At 44.6% G+C, this 6,299-nt stretch overlaps 1 non-coding gene across 1 annotated transcript; it reads right to left on the reverse strand.

Annotated features, from left to right (window-relative positions):
• Positions 1–4,038: 4,038 nt before the first annotated feature.
• TRNAP-AGG (transfer RNA proline (anticodon AGG)) lies at positions 4,039–4,108 on the reverse strand. The gene has a single exon. It is a non-coding gene; the product is annotated as a tRNA-Pro (tRNA).
• Between the last annotated feature and the right edge of the window lie 2,191 nt (positions 4,109–6,299).

Genomic DNA, 6,299 nt, shown 5'->3' on the forward strand with positions numbered 1-6,299 from the left:
CTAGACAGGTAGCTACCCCTCTGGAATTAGAAGTTCCTGCTGCTTCATACTGTTTGTCAGATCAGGAGGAGTCAAATTTATCCATAATCCAAGTCAAGCTGCATTGTTCCACATAATTTATTAAGGGAAAACTTCTAGTAGAACCATTACGTTTTCCTTTCCCCCCACCCCCACCCCTTCAGGTTCTTTTTTTGCTCTAGTCCACAATGTATATCTAGTCCTCATGATTCTTGAGAATACCCAAACTGATTTTTCTTATTTTAAGGACTAATTTCACTCAGACAGTATTTATCCTGGAGCAACCTTTCACATTTTTGATTCATAATGGACAGGACTAAAATGTTTGAGGGGGTAAAATTAAGCCTGATATTAACATCAGCAATTTTGATCAGAATGATTTTTGCCTGGCCAGATTTTATTTTGGAAAGTGTCACTGTTTCTAGCAGTGTGTGTGTGCGTTTTTCGACCTTAGGTTATGAAACAGTAGAATTGAAAGGCATAAGAAACACATTTTTCCTTTTATATTTAATAATTATAATGTGCATGTCCCAAAAACAGCTCTTGTTGCCTTTTGGAAATGTATGGAACTGTCTAAGAAGTGACCAGTGACACTTCCTTTTAATCAATGGGCATTTGTGCTTGTGGGTATGAGTTATATTTTGGGGGGCGAGGGGCATGAAATTAAAACTGCAGGAGATTGTGCATGTGACAATTTCAAAACTGATTTTTAAAATTCTCCAAGTTAAAGAAGGTCAAGTTAAAGAAGGTCAACAATGAACAACATTGGGCAGAGTGGTCACTTGCCTAATAATAATAATAATAATAATAATAATAATAATAATAATAATAATAATTCAATTTCTATATTGCCCTTCCAAAAATGGCTCAGGGTGGTTTACACAGAGGAATATTGAACAAATAAGAGGGATCCCTGTCCCCAAAGGGCTCACAATCTAAAAAGAAACACAAGATAGGCACCAGCAACAGTCACTGGAGGTACTGTGCTGGGGATGGATAGGGCCAGTTACTCTCCCCCTGCTCAATAAAGAGAATCACCACGGTAAAGGTGCCTCTTTGCCCAGTTAGCAGGGGTTGCTATCATCATTATATTGGTATTTTTTAGGGCTGTGCAAACATTCGGCTTTGAATTCCTTATTCCTTTTGAATTCCTTATTAGAATTCCCTGAATTCCAAAACACTTTCCTAGGAGGCAAGGCTAGGGCTCTTTAGTTTAGAAAAGAGGCAGCTACAGGGAGACATGTTCAAGGTGTATTAAATTATGCATGGAGTAGAGAGGGTGGACAGAGAGGAAAATTTCTCCCTCTCTCACAACACTAGTACCAGGGGTCACCCCATGAACATGAAAGCTGCAAAATTTAGGCCTGACAAGAGGAAATACTTTTTCACACAGCACATAATTAATTTGTGGAATTCTTTCCCATGGGATATGGTGATGGCCACTAACTTGGACGGCTTTACAAGGGGTGTAGATAAATTCATGGAGGACAATGGCTCCTACTCTGGTGGCTATAGGCCACCTCCAGCCACAGAGGCAGGATGCAGAAAGAGGCTCATCTTTCTCAGAGTTGGGACCACTTTTTTCTGCATTGCAAGTCATTGCCAGAAACAATGAGACAAAGGGAGAGTAACTTAGAGCAGAAATGGCCCCAATTAACCGACAATGAAGAAAGTGATGGTGACAGAGCGAAGCCAGTTCCAGATATTTCCAGGAGCTTCCAGAAGAAGCTTCCTGTTTGCTAACCTATCCAAAGAGGTGATGAACCCGATCCTCTAAATATGATTGGATAACTGCTGTTGCCGGGGGAAAGAAACAACTAAAGAGGTAGTGCTCCTCTCCAGTGGAAAAAAGTGTACATGCAGAACCAGGGAGGACTATATTTCTCATTTCTCTTTGTCTGCCTTACCACAGGTCTTGTAATACATGGCTGGGGCTTCCTGTAGCTCTGAAATCCTTTAATGTCATTCATTCATAAATTCATTTATTTAGTACAACAATCCCGTGTGGTAGGCTCGGCTAAGTAACTGGCCCAGAGTCACCCAGGAGGCTGCATGGCTGAACGGGGATTTGAACTCGAATCACCCTGGTCCTAGTCTGACCGCTCCTCTTATATGGAGCAAGCCTAGGTTGCTGGTACTTGCCTGAGGGGCCAGGAGTGCAGATTATTCAAAGCCCAAGGTTTATCAGGTCCAGCATCCTGCTTCACACAGTGGCCCATCAGATGCCCCTGAGAAGCCCACAGGCAGGAGTTGAGGACATGCCCTCTCTCCTGCTGTTACTCCCCTGCAACTGGTACTCAGAGGCATCTTGCCTCTGAGGCTGGAGGTGTACTAGATCATAAATGTGTTCTAGATCAATGGACTAGATCATAAACATCTTTAACCACTCTGGCCTGGCCTAAGTAGACTTAGACTTGCCAATACAATAGAGAAAAGGAATCCACCTTCCTAAAAATATTTTTATAACTCACATTTAACGTGGTTTTTAATTTTTGCAGTATTATTGAATCAGACGACATGTGGATTTTTACAAATCTGTGTGCTTACTCCTAGAGCAAATATACATATGCCACTCAGTAAGGAAGGGTTTTTGGTATATCCCATTTGGAGCTTAAAAGACAGAAAGCACCTTCTGGCCCTTGAGGAAGAACTGAAGTAGCAGAGCAAATGATCTGAAGAAAAGTAGCTGGCAGCTGGACATGGGACATCTCTAGAAGGGAGGTGTGTTCCACCATTACATCAAATCCCAAAAGGAACTAGATTGCTCTGTTATCACACTACCAATGTACTAGAACAACCCAGCTGGAACAGACTATTGTGCACATCAGTGGCTCGTCAGTTGACTCCAGGAAGCTCATTAAGAGGACATAAGGGCAAAACTTTCCTTTGCTATTAGTCCTCAGCGTCTAGTATTTAGAGATATTCCGCCTCTGGACACAGCTGATTATAGACCTAAATGAATTGGTCTAATGCCCTTTTTAAGCCATCTAAATGGAATTGTGGTTCTTGAGACAATTCTAAGGGTAACAGAATCAGACACAGATCAGACCTTCTCAATGATGGTAGCCATAAGCCAGTTTTCAAGTTGATATTATATATACCCACTGGCAAGAGAACATATCCTGCTATAAGGCCATATAAAACCCTTAAATATTATAGATCAGGGCTGCACAACTTTGGACATCCAGCTGTTGTTCGACCGCAACTCCCATAATCCCCAGCCACAGTGGCCAATCATCTTGATTGATGGGAGTTGTAGGCCAACATCTGCAGGAAGGGTCATGACCCAGGCCATGCAGAGGCCCATTGGGCTTGTGTGGTGGCCTCCAAAATGGCCACAACCACAGGGGTGAGGCCTGGAATGGGCCAACAACCACCCAAATTGGGAGATTTGGCACATATTGGAGGCCGGCAGGGGATGGGGAACTTCTGGAGAACCCCCACCCCTCCTGTGAAAATCATGAAGCACCCAGAACAGCTGGGGGGGGGGTCGGCCCAATACTGAACTGAACCAAGAGGGTTCGGTTCGATACCTGACCATTGAACTGAACAGGTTCGATGTCAACCCTGTTTGACATCGAACCTGTTCACACATCCCTAGTGGCTACAATTATTGAAAAAATTGTTCCTTGGACAAATATTGAAGGAGAAGCTTCATTATTTGTGCTGCTTTGTGGAACTGAGACTCAAAATGGCTGCTGATTCTGAGGTGGGTGCTTAGGAATGTGCTTGGATATGCAATGGGATGGCAAGCATTGGCAGACCCCGGAACATAGGAAGCTTCCATCTACTGAGTCGGCATCTAGTTCCGTATTTTCTACTCTAACTGGTAGCAGCACTCCCAGGTTTCAGACATAAGTCTTTCCGTGCCACTGAGCTCTGGCCCTGGGACCACTAGGAACATAGGAAACTGCCTTATATCAAGTCAGAGCATTGATCCATCTAGCTCGGTCTCCTCTACACTGACTGGCAGCATCGTCTCCAAGGTTTTAGGCAGGTGTCTTTCCCAGCCATACCTGGAGATGCTGCCAGGGATTGAACCTGGGACCTTCTGCATCCTAAGCAGGTGCTCTACCACTGAGCTACAGGCTTGGTAGGGGGAGAGGAAGAGTGGAGAGAAGAAGCTTTATTTGAAATCTCATCAGTGTGCAGCCGTAACATCTCTAGCTTCCATGGCAAACCTTCCGACTTTACTGTGACATTAATTTCTGATAAACGCCTCGGGTTTACCTTGGCATTTAACAAAGCAGCAGGAGACCATTACTCTGCGACAATGTTCTATTCCACTGATACTATCTCTTAATTGGAGATAATTTCTCATCATCTGAAAAAATGTTTGGCAGTATTCCCCCATTTAAAGGGGGGGAAACCCACCACAGTGGAGTATCCAGAGTTGTAAGCTTTAATAAGATAGGGAATAAAATACCCAGAACAGATGTAAATCAAATCTTTTCCATCAAGTTGGCGAAAACAAGACCATTGTTGCAGACGTCGCTGTGTGAACCCCAGCTTTTAATTATTTATACAAACTACTTCCATTATGGGATGCTCAGCAGGATGGACAGGATTGCAGATGACATCAAATAGAGAGGGGGCAGGGTGGAAATGGAACAAAGCAAATTGGAAGAACCAATACCATCGCAGAAGGAAAGACAGAAATCATGTTAATTACTTTTGTAGAAGAGGTAAGGGGTAGAGGGAGTCAAAGCAAGGATGAGATGAGTAACTTTAAGAAATGAACACCTGACAAGTCAGTCCTTTGAAATGGTCACAACTAAAGTGTAGGTGGGTGGGTAGGTGTGCGTGGGTGTAGAGCTGGTCTAGAGAGGAGAGCTAGTCTTTTGGTAGCAAGCATGAATTGCCCCCCCTTTGCGAAGCAGGGTCCACCCTGATTTGTATTTGAATGGGAGACCACATGTTAGCACTATAAGATATTCTCCTCAGGGGATGGGGCCGCTCTGGGAAGAGCATCTGCAGGCTTACATGCAGAAGGTTCCAAGCCCTCCCTGGCATCTCCAGATATGGCTGGGAGAGACTTCTGCCTGCAGCCTTGGGAAGATGCTGCCAGTCTGTGTAGACAATACTGAGCTAGATGGACCAAGGGTCTGATGGGGTAGAAGGCAGCTTTTTTATGTTCTGATGTTCTAAGTGTGTGAATGTGTGCATGCATGCATGTATCCAGAAATGCCAGAACTTGAACCTGAAACTTTCTGCATGAAAAGCATATTCTCATTCACACATGCTCAGCACTGGTATGAGTGTACAGTGCATACAGGTACAGATCTGTGCACAGGTACAGTCATTCATAGGTTATGTTGAATGCAGGTCCAGAAGTCTACTTCCTATCTGTACTATGCATTTGAAGGACCTACCTTAGGTGGCACAGAGGGGGAAATGCTTGACTAACAAGCAGAAGTTTACCGGTTCGAATCCCCATTGGTATGTTCCTCAGACTATGGAAAACCCCTATATTGGGCAGCAGTGATATAGGAAGATGCTGAAAGACATCATCTCATACTGCATGGGAGGAGGAAATGGTCAACCCCTCCTGTATTGTACCAAAGACAACCACAGGGCTCTGTAGGTGCCAGGAGTCGAAATCAACTTGACAGCACACTTCACCTTTATATCAGGCCTGCTCAGCTTTGGCCCTCCTGCAGATGTTGGCCAACAACTCCCATAATCCATGGCTATTAGCCTGTGTGGCTGGGGATTATGGGGGTTGTCATCCAAAAACAGCTGAGGGGCCAAAGTTAAGCAGGCCTGGCCTATATCCAGGTTCACTTTTAAAATGATCACAGGTACAGTCATTCCCACAAACATGTGTATGGATGCACAGACATCTGTAGACTCATACAGAGTAATGACCACATTCACACATAACATGGAACAATGGGTCTAATGGACCCGCGGTTCCACCCTCCCCCTCCCACGTGTTTATCTGTCTGCATTTAGACAAAACCGGCAGGTCCTCTTCTGCAGTCAGGGAGACTGCAGAGATGAGTCCCGGCAGCCAATCACAGCCAGAGCAAGGGTGGAGCTTCCTCCCTCAACTCCAGTTTGAGCTCATTGAGACTCTTTGGATGTAACACTGGCACTGTCTAACTTCAGGTAAGTAAAGTGAAGTGTGCTATCAAGTTGGTGTCAACTCCTGAGGACCACAGAGCCCTGTGGTTGTCTTTGGTAGCACATGGGGGGTTTACCATTGCCTCCTTCTGTGCAGTATGAGATTATGCCTTTCAGCATCTTCCTGCATCACTGCTCCCCGATATAGGTGTCTC

This window comes from Hemicordylus capensis, chromosome 9 (genome assembly GCF_027244095.1).
Source record: "Hemicordylus capensis ecotype Gifberg chromosome 9, rHemCap1.1.pri, whole genome shotgun sequence".
Lineage (NCBI taxonomy): Eukaryota > Metazoa > Chordata > Lepidosauria > Squamata > Cordylidae > Hemicordylus > Hemicordylus capensis.